Below are 15,469 nucleotides of genomic sequence, written 5' to 3'. Positions count from 1 at the left end.
TTCAGCAAGTTGCAGCAATTGAACTACAGAAATAACCACTTTTCCATAAACAAGGTCTAAATCATGTTTGGTTGCACTTTGGAAGTACATTTTTTACAGAACTGTTCAAACTAGATGATAGGGACACTATGGACAATTTTCAGCAAGTTGCAGCAATTGAACTACAGATATAACCACTTTTCCATAAACAAGCTCTAAAATTATGTTTAATGAACTCTGGATACAATCTTTTAAACATAACTGTTCAAACTAGATGATAGGGACAATTTTCAGCAAGTTGCAGCAATTGAAATACAGAAATAACGCCTTTTCCATAAACAAGGTCTAAATCATGTTTGGTTGCACTTTGGAAGTACATTTTTTACAGAACTGTTCAAACTAGATGATAGGGACACTGGACAATTTTCAGCAAGTTGCAGCAATTGAACTACAGAAATAACCACTTTTCCATAAACAAGGTCTAAAAGCATGTTTGATGCACTCTGGATACAATGTTTTAAACATAACTGTTCAAACCAGATGATAGGGACACTGGACAATTTTCAGCAAGTTGCAGCAATTGAACTACAGAAATAACCACTTTTCCATAAACAAGGTCTAAAATCATGTTTGATGCACTCTGGATACAATGTTTTAAACATAACTGTTCAAACTAGATGATAGGGACACTGGACAATTTTCAGCAAGTTGCAGCAATTGAACTACAGAAATAACCACTTTTCCATAAACAAGGTCTAAATCATGTTTGGTTGCACCTTGGAAGTGCATTTTTTACAGAACTGTTCAAACTAGATGATAGGGACACTATGGACAATTTTCAGGAAGTTGCAGCATTTCAACTACAGATATAACCACTTTTCCATAAACAAGCTCTAAAATCATGTTTGATGAACTCTGGATACAATGTTTAAAACAAAACTGTTCAAACTAGATGATAGGGACAATTTTCAGCAAGTTGCAGCAATTGAACTACAGAAATAACCACTTTTACATAAACAAGGTCTAAATCATGTTTGGTTGCACTTTGGAAGTACATTTTTTACAGAACTGTTCAAACTAGATGATAGGGACACTATGGACAATTTTCAGCAAGTTGCAGCAATTGAACTACAGATATAACCACTTTTCCATAAACAAGCTCTAAAATTATGTTTAATGAACTCTGGATACAATCTTTTAAACATAACTGTTCAAACTAGATGATAGGGACAATTTTCAGCAAGTTGCAGCAATTGAAATACAGAAATAACGCCTTTTCCATAAACAAGGTCTAAATCATGTTTGGTTGCACTTTGGAAGTACATTTTTTACAGAACTGTTCAAACTAGATGATAGGGACACTGGACAATTTTCAGCAAGTTGCAGCAATTGAACTACAGAAATAACCACTTTTCCATAAACAAGGTCTAAAAGCATGTTTGATGCACTCTGGATACAATGTTTTAAACATAACTGTTCAAACCAGATGATAGGGACACTGGACAATTTTCAGCAAGTTGCAGCAATTGAACTACAGAAATAACCACTTTTCCATAAACAAGGTCTAAAATCATGTTTGATGCACTCTGGATACAATGTTTTAAACATAACTGTTCAAACTAGATGATAGGGACACTGGACAATTTTCAGCAAGTTGCAGCAATTGAACTACAGAAATAACCACTTTTCCATAAACAAGGTCTAAATCATGTTTGGTTGCACCTTGGAAGTACATTTTTTACAGAACTGTTCAAACTAGATGATAGGGACACTATGGACAATTTTCAGCAAGTTGCAGCATTTCAACTACAGATATAACCACTTTTCCATAAACAAGCTCTAAAATCATGTTTGATGAACTCTGGATACAATGTTTAAAACATAACTGTTCAAACTAGATGATAGGGACAATTTTCAGCAAGTTGCAGCAATTGAACTACAGAAATAACCACTTTTCCATAAACAAGGTCTAAATCATGTTTGGTTGCACTTTGGAAGTACATTTTTTACAGAACTGTTCAAACTAGATGATAGGGACACTGGACAATCTTCAGCAAGTTGCAGCAATTGAACTACAGAAATAACCACTTTTCCATAAACAAGGTCTACAATCATGTTTGATGCACTCTGGATACAATGTTTTAAACATAACTGTTCAAACTAGATGATAGGGACACTAGACAATTTTCAGCAAGTTGCAACAATTGAACTACAGAAATAACCACTTTCCCATAAACAAGGTCTAAAATCATGTTTGATGCACTCTGGATACAATGTTTTAAACATAACTGTTCAAACTAGATGATAGGGACACTGGACAATTTTCAGCAAGTTGCAGCAATTGAACTACAGAAATAACCACTTTTCCATAAACAAGGTCTAAATCATGTTTGGTTGCACTTTGGAAGTAAATTTTTTACAGAACTGTTCAAACTAGATGATAGGGACACTATGGACAATTTTCAGCAAGTTGCAGCAATTGAACTACAGATATAACCACTTTTCCATAAACAAGCTCTAAAATTATTTTTAATGAACTCTGGATACAATCTTTTAAACATAACTGTTCAAACTAGATGATAGGGACAATTTTCAGCAAGTTGCAGCAATTGAAATACAGAAATAACGCCTTTTCCATAAACAAGGTCTAAATCATGTTTGGTTGCACTTTGGAAGTACATTTTTTACAGAACTGTTCAAACTAGATGATAGGGACACTGGACAATTTTCAGCAAGTTGCAGCAATTGAACTACAGAAATAACCACTTTTCCATAAACAAGGTCTAAAAGCATGTTTGATGCACTCTGGATACAATGTTTTAAACATAACTGTTCAAACTAGATGATAGGGACACTGGACAATTTTCAGCAAGTTGCAGCAATTGAACTACAGAAATAACCACTTTTCCATAAACAAGGTCTAAATCATGTTTGGTTGCACCTTGGAAGTACATTTTTTACAGAACTGTTCAAACTAGATGATAGGGACACTATGGACAATTTTCAGCAAGTTGCAGCATTTCAACTACAGATATAACCACTTTTCCATAAACAAGCTCTAAAATCATGTTTGATGAACTCTGGATACAATGTTTAAAACATAACTGTTCAAACTAGATGATAGGGACAATTTTCAGCAAGTTGCAGCAATTGAACTAAAGAAATAACCACTTTTCCATAAACAAGGTCTAAATCATGTTTGGTTGCACTTTGGAAGTACATTTTTTACAGAACTGTTCAAACTAGATGATAGGGACACTGGACAATCTTCAGCAAGTTGCAGCAATTGAACTACAGAAATAACCACTTTTCCATAAACAAGGTCTACAATCATGTTTGATGCACTCTGGATACAATGTTTTAAACATAACTGTTCAAACTAGATGATAGGGACACTGGACAATTTTCAGCAAGTTGCAACAATTGAACTACAGAAATAACCACTTTCCCATAAACAAGGTCTAAAATCATGTTTGATGCACTCTGGATACAATGTTTTAAACATAACTGTTCAAACTAGATGATAGGGACACTGGACAATTTTCAGCAAGTTGCAACAATTGAACTACAGAAATAACCACTTTCCCATAAACAAGGTCTAAAATCATGTTTAATGAACTCTGGATACAATCTTTTAAACATAACTGTTCAAACTAGATGATAGGGACAATTTTCAGCAAGTTGCAGCAATTGAAATACAGAAATAACGCCTTTTCCATAAACAAGGTCTAAATCATGTTTGGTTGCACTTTGGAAGTACATTTTTTACAGAACTGTTCAAACTAGATGATAGGGACACTGGACAATTTTCAGCAAGTTGCAGCAATTGAACTACAGAAATAACCACTTTTCCATAAACAAGGTCTAAAAGCATGTTTGATGCACTCTGGATACAATGTTTTAAACATAACTGTTCAAACCAGATGATAGGGACACTGGACAATTTTCAGCAAGTTGCAGCAATTGAACTACAGAAATAACCACTTTTCCATAAACAAGGTCTAAAATCATGTTTGATGCACCTTGGAAGTACATTTTTTACAGAACTGTTCAAACTAGATGATAGGGACACTATGGACAATTTTCAGCAAGTTGCAGCATTTGAACTACAGATATAACCACTTTTCCATAAACAAGCTCTAAAATCATGTTTGATGAACTCTGGATACAATGTTTAAAACATAACTGTTCAAACTAGATGATAGGGACAATTTTCAGCAAGTTGCAGCAATTGAACTACAGAAATATAATCACTTTTCCATAAACAAGGTCTAAATCATGTTTGGTTGCACTTTGGAAGTACATTTTTTACAGAACTGTTCAAACTAGATGATAGGGACACTGGACAATCTTCAGCAAGTTGCAGCAATTGAACTACAGAAATAACCACTTTTCCATAAACAAGGTCTAAAATCATGTTTGATGCACTCTGGATACAATGTTTTAAACATAACTGTTCAAACTAGATGATAGGGACACTGGACAATTTTCAGCAAGTTGCAGCAATTGAACTACAGAAATAACCACTTGTCCATAAACAAGGTCTAAAATCATGTTTGATTAACTCTGGATACAATCTTTTAAACATAACTGTTCAAACTAGATGATAGGGACAATTTTCAGCAAGTTGCAGCAATTGAAATACAGAAATAACGCCTTTTCCATAAACAAGGTCTAAATCATGTTTGGTTGCACTTTGGAAGTACATTTTTTACAGAACTGTTCAAACTAGATGATAGGGACACTGGACAATTTTCAGCAAGTTGCAGCAATTGAACTACAGAAATAACCACTTTTCCATAAACAAGCTCTAAAATCATGTTTGATGCACTCTGGATACAATGTTTTAAACATAACTGTTCAAACTAGATTATATGGACAATTTTCAGCAAGTTGCAGCAATTGAACTACAGAAATAACCACTTTTCCATAAACAAGCTCTAAAATCATGTTTGATGAACTATGGATACAATGTTTAAAACATAACTGTTCAAACTAGATGATAGGGACAATTTTCAGCAAGTTGCAGCAATTGAACTACAGAAATATAATCACTTTTCCATAAACAAGGTCTAAATCATGTTTGGTTGCACTTTGGAAGTACATTTTTTACAGAACTGTTCAAACTAGATGATAGGGACACTGGACAATCTTCAGCAAGTTGCAGCAATTGAACTACAGAAATAACCACTTTTCCATAAACAAGGTCTAAAATCATGTTTGATGCACTCTGGATACAATGTTTTAAACATAACTGTTCAAACTAGATGATAGGGTCACTGGACAATTTTCAGCAAGTTGCAACAATTGAACTACATAAATAACCACTTTCCCATAAACAAGGTCTAAAATCATGTTTGATGCACTCTGGATACAATGTTTTAAACATAACTGTTCAAACTAGATGATAGGGACACTGGACAATTTTCAGCAAGTTGCAGCAATTGAACTACAGAAATAACCACTTTTCCATAAACAAGGTCTAAAATCATGTTTGATGAACTCTGGATACAATCTTTTAAACATAACTGTTCAAACTAGATGATAGGGACAATTTTCAGCAAGTTGCAGCAATTGAAATACAGAAATAACGCCTTTTCCATAAACAAGGTCTAAATCATGTTTGGTTGCACTTTGGAAGTACATTTTTTACAGAACTGTTCAAACTAGATGATAGGGACACTGGACAATTTTCAGCAAGTTGCAGCAATTGAACTACAGAAATAACCACTTTTCCATAAACAAGCTCTAAAATCATGTTTGATGAACTATGGATACAATGTTTTAAACATAACTGTTCAAACTAGATTATAAGGACAATTATCAGCAAGTTACAGCAATTGAACTACAGAAATAACCACTTTTCCATAAACAAGGTCTAAATCATGTTTGGTTGCACTTTGGAAGTACATTTTTTACAGAACTGTTCAAAATAGATGATAGGGACACTATGGACAATTTTCAGCAAGTTGCAGCAATTGAACTACAGATATAACCACTTTTCCATAAACAAGCTCTAAAATCATGTTTAATGAACTCTGGATACAATGTTTTAAACAAAACTGTTCAAACTAGATGATAGGGACACTGGACAATTTTCAGCAAGTTGCAGCAATTGAACTACAGAAATAACCACTTTTCCATAAACAAGGTCTAAATCATGTTTGGTTGCACTTTGGAAGTACATTTTTTACAGAACTGTTCAAACTAGATGATAGGGACACTGGACAATTTTCAGCAAGTTGCAGCAATTGAACTACAGAAATAACCACTTTTCCATAAACAAGCTCTAAAATCATGTTTGATGAACTATGGATACAATGTTTAAAACATAACTGTTCAAACTAGATGATAGGGACAATTTTCAGCAAGTTGCAGCAATTGAACTACAGAAATATAATCACTTTTCCATAAACAAGGTCTAAATCATGTTTGGTTGCACTTTGGAAGTACATTTTTTACAGAACTGTTCAAACTAGATGATAGGGACACTGGACAATCTTCAGCAAGTTGCAGCAATTGAACTACAGAAATAACCACTTTTCCATAAACAAGGTCTAAAATCATGTTTGATGCACTCTGGATACAATGTTTTAAACATAACTGTTCAAACTAGATGATAGGGTCACTGGACAATTTTCAGCAAGTTGCAACAATTGAACTACATAAATAACCACTTTCCCATAAACAAGGTCTAAAATCATGTTTGATGCACTCTGGATACAATGTTTTAAACATAACTGTTCAAACTAGATGATAGGGACACTGGACAATTTTCAGCAAGTTGCAGCAATTGAACTACAGAAATAACCACTTTTCCATAAACAAGGTCTAAAATCATGTTTGATGAACTCTGGATACAATCTTTTAAACATAACTGTTCAAACTAGATGATAGGGACAATTTTCAGCAAGTTGCAGCAATTGAAATACAGAAATAACGCCTTTTCCATAAACAAGGTCTAAATCATGTTTGGTTGCACTTTGGAAGTACATTTTTTACAGAACTGTTCAAACTAGATGATAGGGACACTGGACAATTTTCAGCAAGTTGCAGCAATTGAACTACAGAAATAACCACTTTTCCATAAACAAGCTCTAAAATCATGTTTGATGAACTATGGATACAATGTTTTAAACATAACTGTTCAAACTAGATTATAAGGACAATTATCAGCAAGTTACAGCAATTGAACTACAGAAATAACCACTTTTCCATAAACAAGGTCTAAATCATGTTTGGTTGCACTTTGGAAGTACATTTTTTACAGAACTGTTCAAAATAGATGATAGGGACACTATGGACAATTTTCAGCAAGTTGCAGCAATTGAACTACAGATATAACCACTTTTCCATAAACAAGCTCTAAAATCATGTTTAATGAACTCTGGATACAATGTTTTAAACAAAACTGTTCAAACTAGATGATAGGGACACTGGACAATTTTCAGCAAGTTGCAGCAATTGAACTACAGAAATAACCACTTTTCCATAAACAAGGTCTAAATCATGTTTGGTTGCACTTTGGAAGTACATTTTTTACAGAACTGTTCAAACTAGATGATAGGGACACTGGACAATTTTCAGCAAGTTGCAGCAATTGAACTACAGAAATAACCACTTTTCCATAAACAAGGTCTAAATCATGTTTGGTTGCACCTTGGAAGTACATTTTTTACAGAACTGTTCAAACTAGATGATAGGGACACTATGGACAATTTTCAGCAAGTTGCAGCATTTGAACTACAGATATAACCACTTTTCCATAAACAAGCTCTAAAATCATGTTTGATGAACTCTGGATACAATGTTTTAAACATAACTGTTCAAACTAGATGATAGGGACACTGGACAATTTTCAGCAAGTTGCAACAATTGAACTACAGAAATAACCACTTTTCCATAAACAAGGTCTAAAATCATGTTTGATGCACTCTGGATACAATGTTTTAAACATAACTGTTCAAACTAGATGATAGGGACACTGGACAATTTTCAGCAAGTTGCAGCAATTGAACTACAGAAATAACCACTTTTACATAAACAAGGTCTAAATCATGTTTGGTTGCACTTTGGAAGTACATTTTTTACAGAACTGTTCAAACTAGATGATAGGGACACTATGGACAATTTTCAGCAAGTTGCAGCAATTGAACTACAGATATAACCACTTTTCCATAAACAAGCTCTAAAATTATGTTTAATGAACTCTGGATACAATCTTTTAAACATAACTGTTCAAACTAGATGATAGGGACAATTTTCAGCAAGTTGCAGCAATTGAAATACAGAAATAACGCCTTTTCCATAAACAAGGTCTAAATCATGTTTGGTTGCACTTTGGAAGTACATTTTTTACAGAACTGTTCAAACTAGATGATAGGGACACTGGACAATTTTCAGCAAGTTGCAGCAATTGAACTACAGAAATAACCACTTTTCCATAAACAAGGTCTAAAAGCATGTTTGATGCACTCTGGATACAATGTTTTAAACATAACTGTTCAAACCAGATGATAGGGACACTGGACAATTTTCAGCAAGTTGCAGCAATTGAACTACAGAAATAACCACTTTTCCATAAACAAGGTCTAAAATCATGTTTGATGCACTCTGGATACAATGTTTTAAACAAAACTGTTCAAACTAGATGATAGGGACACTGGACAATTTTCAGCAAGTTGCAGCAATTGAACTACAGAAATAACCACTTTTCCATAAACAAGGTCTAAATCATGTTTGGTTGCACCTTGGAAGTACATTTTTTACAGAACTGTTCAAACTAGATGATAGGGACACTATGGACAATTTTCAGCAAGTTGCAGCATTTCAACTACAGATATAACCACTTTTCCATAAACAAGCTCTAAAATCATGTTTGATGAACTCTGGATACAATGTTTAAAACATAACTGTTCAAACTAGATGATAGGGACAATCTTCAGCAAGTTGCAGCAATTGAACTACAGAAATAACCACTTTTCCATAAACAAGGTCTAAAATCATGTTTGATGCACTCTGGATACAATGTTTTAAACATAACTGTTCAAACTAGATGATAGGGACACTGGACAATTTTCAGCAAGTTGCAACAATTGAACTACAGAAATAACCACTTTCCCATAAACAAGGTCTAAAATCATGTTTGATGCACTCTGGATACAATGTTTTAAACATAACTGTTCAAACTAGATGATAGGGACACTGGACAATTTTCAGCAAGTTGCAGCAATTGAACTACAGAAATAACCACTTTTCCATAAACAAGGTCTAAATCATGTTTGGTTGCACTTTGGAAGTACATTTTTTACAGAACTGTTCAAACTAGATGATAGGGACACTATGGACAATTTTCAGCAAGTTGCAGCAATTGAACTACAGATATAACCACTTTTCCATAAACAAGCTCTAAAATTATGTTTAATGAACTCTGGATACAATCTTTTAAACATAACTGTTCAAACTAGATGATAGGGACAATTTTCAGCAAGTTGCAGCAATTGAAATACAGAAATAACGCCTTTTCCATAAACAAGGTCTAAATCATGTTTGGTTGCACTTTGGAAGTACATTTTTTACAGAACTGTTCAAACTAGATGATAGGGACACTGGACAATTTTCAGCAAGTTGCAGCAATTGAACTACAGAAATAACCACTTTTCCATAAACAAGGTCTAAAAGCATGTTTGATGCACTCTGGATACAATGTTTTAAACATAACTGTTCAAACCAGATGATAGGGACACTGGACAATTTTCAGCAAGTTGCAGCAATTGAACTACAGAAATAACCACTTTTCCATAAACAAGGTCTAAAATCATGTTTGATGCACTCTGGATACAATGTTTTAAACATAACTGTTCAAACTAGATGATAGGGACACTGGACAATTTTCAGCAAGTTGCAGCAATTGAACTACAGAAATAACCACTTTTCCATAAACAAGGTCTAAATCATGTTTGGTTGCACCTTGGAAGTAAATTTTTTACAGAACTGTTCAAACTAGATGATAGGGACACTATGGACAATTTTCAGCAAGTTGCAGCATTTGAACTACAGATATAACCACTTTTCCATAAACAAGCTCTAAAATCATGTTTGATGAACTCTGGATACAATGTTTAAAACATAACTGTTCAAACTAGATGATAGGGACAATTTTCAGCAAGTTGCAGCAATTGAACTACAGAAATATAATCACTTTTCCATAAACAAGGTCTAAATCATGTTTGGTTGCACTTTGGAAGTACATTTTTTACAGAACTGTTCAAAGTAGATGATAGGGACACTGGACAATCTTCAGCAAGTTGCAGCAATTGAACTACAGAAATAACCACTTTTCCATAAACAAGGTCTAAAATCATGTTTGATGCACTCTGGATACAATGTTTTAAACATAACTGTTCAAACTAGAATATATGGACAATTTTCAGCAAGTTGCAGCAATTGAACTACAGAAATAACCACTTTTCCATAAACAAGCTCTAAAATCATGTTTGATGAACTATGGATACAATGTTTAAAACATAACTGTTCAAACTAGATGGTAGGGACAATTTTCAGCAAGTTGCAGCAATTGAACTACAGAAATATAATCACTTTTCCATAAACAAGGTCTAAATCATGTTTGGTTGCACTTTGGAAGTACATTTTTTACAGAACTGTTCAAACTAGATGATAGGGACACTGGACAATCTTCAGCAAGTTGCAGCAATTGAACTACAGAAATAACCACTTTTCCATAAACAAGGTCTAAAATCATGTTTGATGCACTCTGGATACAATGTTTTAAACATAACTGTTCAAACTAGATGATAGGGACACTGGACAATTTTCAGCAAGTTGCAACAATTGAACTACAGATATAACCACTTTTCCATAAACAAGCTCTAAAATTATGTTTAATGAACTCTGGATACAATCTTTTAAACATAACTGTTCAAACTAGATGATAGGGACAATTTTCAGCAAGTTGCAGCAATTGAAATACAGAAATAACGCCTTTTCCATAAACAAGGTCTAAATCATGTTTGGTTGCACTTTGGAAGTACATTTTTTACAGAACTGTTCAAACTAGATGATAGGGACACGGGACAATTTTCAGCAAGTTGCAGCAATTGAACTACAGAAATAACCACTTTTCCATAAACAAGGTCTAAAAGCATGTTTGATGCACTCTGGATACAATGTTTTAAACATAACTGTTCAAACCAGATGATAGGGACACTGGACAATTTTCAGCAAGTTGCAGCAATTGAACTACAGAAATAACCACTTTTCCATAAACAAGGTCTAAAATCATGTTTGATGCACTCTGGATACAATGTTTTAAACATAACTGTTCAAACTAGATGATAGGGACACTGGACAATTTTCAGAAAGTTGCAGCAATTGAACTACAGAAATAACCACTTTTCCATAAACAAGGTCTAAATCATGTTTGGTTGCACCTTGGAAGTACATTTTTTACAGAACTGTTCAAACTAGATGATAGGGACACTATGGACAATTTTCAGCAAGTTGCAGCATTTGAACTACAGATATAACCACTTTTCCATAAACAAGCTCTAAAATCATGTTTGATGAACTCTGGATACAATGTTTAAAACATAACTGTTCAAACTAGATGATAGGGACAATTTTCAGCAAGTTGCAGCAATTGAACTACAGAAATATAATCACTTTTCCATAAACAAGGTCTAAATCATGTTTGGTTGCACTTTGGAAGTACATTTTTTACAGAACTGTTCAAACTAGATGATAGGGACACTGGACAATCTTCAGCAAGTTGCAGCAATTGAACTACAGAAATAACCACTTTTCCATAAACAAGGTCTAAAATCATGTTTGATGCACTCTGGATACAATGTTTTAAACATAACTGTTCAAACTAGAATATATGGACAATTTTCAGCAAGTTGCAGCAATTGAACTACAGAAATAACCACTTTTCCATAAACAAGCTCTAAAATCATGTTTGATGAACTATGGATACAATGTTTAAAACATAACTGTTCAAACTAGATGATAGGGACAATTTTCAGCAAGTTGCAGCAATTGAACTACAGAAATATAATCACTTTTCCATAAACAAGGTCTAAATCATGTTTGGTTGCACTTTGGAAGTACATTTTTTACAGAACTGTTCAAACTAGATGATAGGGACACTGGACAATCTTCAGCAAGTTGCAGCAATTGAACTACAGAAATAACCACTTTTCCATAAACAAGGTCTAAAATCATGTTTGATGCACTCTGGATACAATGTTTTAAACATAACTGTTCAAACTAGAATATATGGACAATTTTCAGCAAGTTGCAGCAATTGAACTACAGAAATAACCACTTTTCCATAAACAAGCTCTAAAATCATGTTTGATGAACTATGGATACAATGTTTAAAACATAACTGTTCAAACTAGATGATAGGGACAATTTTCAGCAAGTTGCAGCAATTGAACTACAGAAATATAATCACTTTTCCATAAACAAGGTCTAAATCATGTTTGGTTGCACTTTGGAAGTACATTTTTTACAGAACTGTTCAAACTAGATGATAGGGACACTGGACAATCTTCAGCAAGTTGCAGCAATTGAACTACAGAAATAACCACTTTTCCATAAACAAGGTCTAAAATCATGTTTGATGCACTCTGGATACAATGTTTTAAACATAACTGTTCAAACTAGATGATAGGGACACTGGACAATTTTCAGCAAGTTGCAACAATTGAACTACATAAATAACCACTTTCCCATTAACAAGGTCTAAAATCATGTTTGATGCACTCTGGATACAATGTTTTAAACATAACTGTTCAAACTAGATGATAGGGACACTGGACAATTTTCAGCAAGTTGCAGCAATTGAACTACAGAAATAACCACTTTTCCATAAACAAGGTCTAAAATCATGTTTGATGAACTCTGGATACAATCTTTTAAACATAACTGTTCAAACTAGATGATAGGGACAATTTTCAGCAAGTTGCAGCAATTGAAATACAGAAATAACGCCTTTTCCATAAACAAGGTCTAAATCATGTTTGGTTGCACTTTGGAAGTACATTTTTTACAGAACTGTTCAAACTAGATGATAGGGACACTGGACAATTTTCAGCAAGTTGCAGCAATTGAACTACAGAAATAACCACTTTTCCATAAACAAGCTCTAAAATCATGTTTGATGAACTATGGATACAATGTTTTAAACATAACTGTTCAAACTAGATTATAAGGACAATTATCAGCAAGTTACAGCAATTGAACTACAGAAATAACCACTTTTCCATAAACAAGGTCTAAATCATGTTTGGTTGCACTTTGGAAGTACATTTTTTACAGAACTGTTCAAAATAGATGATAGGGACACTATGGACAATTTTCAGCAAGTTGCAGCAATTGAACTACAGATATAACCACTTTTCCATAAACAAGCTCTAAAATCATGTTTAATGAACTCTGGATACAATGTTTTAAACAAAACTGTTCAAACTAGATGATAGGGACACTGGACAATTTTCAGCAAGTTGCAGCAATTGAACTACAGAAATAACCACTTTTCCATAAACAAGGTCTAAATCATGTTTGGTTGCACTTTGGAAGTACATTTTTTACAGAACTGTTCAAACTAGATGATAGGGACACTGGACAATTTTCAGCAAGTTGCAGCAATTGAACTACAGAAATAACCACTTTTCCATAAACAAGGTCTAAATCATGTTTGGTTGCACCTTGGAAGTACATTTTTTACAGAACTGTTCAAACTAGATGATAGGGACACTATGGACAATTTTCAGCAAGTTGCAGCATTTGAACTACAGATATAACCACTTTTCCATAAACAAGCTCTAAAATCATGTTTGATGAACTCTGGATACAATGTTTTAAACATAACTGTTCAAACTAGATGATAGGGACACTGGACAATTTTCAGCAAGTTGCAACAATTGAACTACAGAAATAACCACTTTTCCATAAACAAGGTCTAAAATCATGTTTGATGCACTCTGGATACAATGTTTTAAACATAACTGTTCAAACTAGATGATAGGGACACTGGACAATTTTCAGCAAGTTGCAGCAATTGAACTACAGAAATAACCACTTTTCCATAAACAAGCTCTAAAATCATGTTTGATGCACTCTGGATACAATGTTTTAAACATAACTGTTCAAACTAGATTATGTGGACAATTTTCAGCAAGTTGCAGCAATTGAACTACAGAAATAACCACTTTTCCATAAACAAGCTCTAAAATCATGTTTGATGAACTATGGATACAATGTTTTAAACATAACTGTTCAAACTAGATTATAAGGACAATTATCAGCAAGTTACAGCAATTGAACTACAGAAATAACCACTTTTCCATAAACAAGGTCTAAATCATGTTTGGTTGCACTTTGGAAGTACATTTTTTACAGAACTGTTCAAACTAGATGATAGGGACACTGGACAATTTTCAGCAAGTTGCAGCAATTGAACTACAGAAATAACCACTTTTCCATAAACAAGGTCTAAATCATGTTTGGTTGCACTTTGGAAGTACATTTTTTACAGAACTGTTCAAACTAGATGATAGGGACACTGTGGACAATTTCCAGGAAGTTGCAGCAATTGAACTACAGAAATAACCACTTTTCCATAAACAAGCTCTAAAATTATGTTTGATGAACTCTGGATACAATGTTTTAAACATAACTGTTCAAACTAGATGATAGGGACATTTTTCAGCAAGTTGCAGCAATTGAACTACAGAAATAACCACTTTTCCATAAACAAGGTCTAAATCATGTTTGGTTGCACTTTGGAAGTACATTTTTTACAGAACTGTTCAAACTAGATGATAGGGACACTGGACAATTTTCAGCAAGTTGCAGCAATTGAACTACAGAAATAACCACTTTTCCATAAACAAGGTCTAAATCATGTTTGGTTGCACTTTGGAAGTACATTTTTTACAGAACTGTTCAAACTAGATGATAGGGACACTGGACAATTTTCAGCAAGTTGCAGCAATTGAACTACTGAAATAACCACTTTTCCATAAACAAGCTCTAAAATCATGTTTGATGAACTCTGGATACAATGTTTTAAACATAACTGTTCAAACTAGATGATAGGGACAATTTTCAGCAAGTTGCAGCAATTGAAATACAGAAATAACGCCTTTTCCATAAACAAGGTCTAAATCATGTTTGGTTGCACTTTGGAAGTACATTTTTTACAGAACTGTTCAAACTAGATGATAGGGACACTGGACAATTTTCAGCAAGTTGCAGCAATTGAACTACAGAAATAACCACTTTTCCATAAACAAGCTCTAAAATCATGTTTGATGCACTCTGGATACAATGTTTTAAACATAACTGTTCAAACTAGATTATATGGACAATTTTCAGCAAGTTGCAGCAATTGAACTACAGATATAACCACTTTTCCATAAACAAGCTCTAAAATCATGTTTAATGAACTCTGGATACAATC

This window comes from Oncorhynchus clarkii, chromosome 9, assembly GCF_045791955.1.
Source record: "Oncorhynchus clarkii lewisi isolate Uvic-CL-2024 chromosome 9, UVic_Ocla_1.0, whole genome shotgun sequence".
Classification (NCBI taxonomy): Eukaryota; Metazoa; Chordata; class Actinopteri; order Salmoniformes; family Salmonidae; genus Oncorhynchus; species Oncorhynchus clarkii.
This window is presented reverse-complemented; position numbering follows the sequence as displayed.